This window comes from Coenobita brevimanus, chromosome 55 (genome assembly GCF_032717465.1).
Source record: "Coenobita brevimanus isolate Jiangsu-jjx chromosome 55, ASM3271746v2, whole genome shotgun sequence".
In the NCBI taxonomy this organism is placed as follows: domain Eukaryota; kingdom Metazoa; phylum Arthropoda; class Malacostraca; order Decapoda; family Coenobitidae; genus Coenobita; species Coenobita brevimanus.
The window spans coordinates 43876186-43877061 of NC_137008.1; the positions used below are offsets into that span (position 1 = coordinate 43876186).

At 44.1% G+C, this 876-nt stretch overlaps 1 pseudogene; it reads right to left on the reverse strand.

Annotated features, from left to right (window-relative positions):
- Window positions 1–411: 411 nt before the first annotated feature.
- Window positions 412–530, reverse strand: LOC145401506 (5S ribosomal RNA; annotated as a pseudogene).
- Window positions 531–876: the final 346 nt, after the last annotated feature.

Genomic DNA, 876 nt, shown 5'->3' on the forward strand with positions numbered 1-876 from the left:
TCCTTTCCTTCACCTTCATGCTGCTTGTCTTCCCTTCCATCGTCCTCCTCCTTTAACGTCCTCTCTCCTTATCCTCTTGAAATTGTACCTTCTTAATTATTTTATCGTTGTCTTATAACATTCTTTTACACACACACACACACACACACACACACACACACACACACACACACACACACTACACACACACACACACACACACACACACACACACACACACACACACATATATATATATATATATATATATATATATATATATATATATATATATATATATATATATATATATATATATTCATCATTCATTGCCAGACGCCATGTATCCCAGACAGGGTGGCCAAGGGCTTAGAGTTAATTGTTTTACAGGGAGGGGCACTAATCCTCCACCAACCCCACTTGACGTAGGGATGCCAACAGCATCTGGTGTTCCCAGGCGGTCACCCAACCAAGTACTAACTAGACCCAACGTTGCTTAACTTCGCTGATCGAACGGGAAGCGGTGTACTCAACGTGGTATATATATATATATATATATATATACAGTATATATGGAGCCTCTGTGGTACAGTGGTACAGTGTGCTTTTGCACGCTGGTGTGGAGCCTCTGTGGTACAGTGGTACAGTGTGCTTTCGCACGCTGGTGGGCGCGGGTTCGCCTCCTGCCAAAGTTGTAAAAACTTTGGGAAGCGTTCACCAAGCCACTTGCTACTTTGGCGGACACAAGCGGTGCTGTGGTTGAACCAGGGTCGCATACTAGTATGCTTGCACCCAATCGGCTTAAGGCGGGCCGATTACGCTTGGTTCACAGACTACACACACATCCAAAGCCACTACAACACTACAATTACACTTACAAGCACTTCTCACCCTACA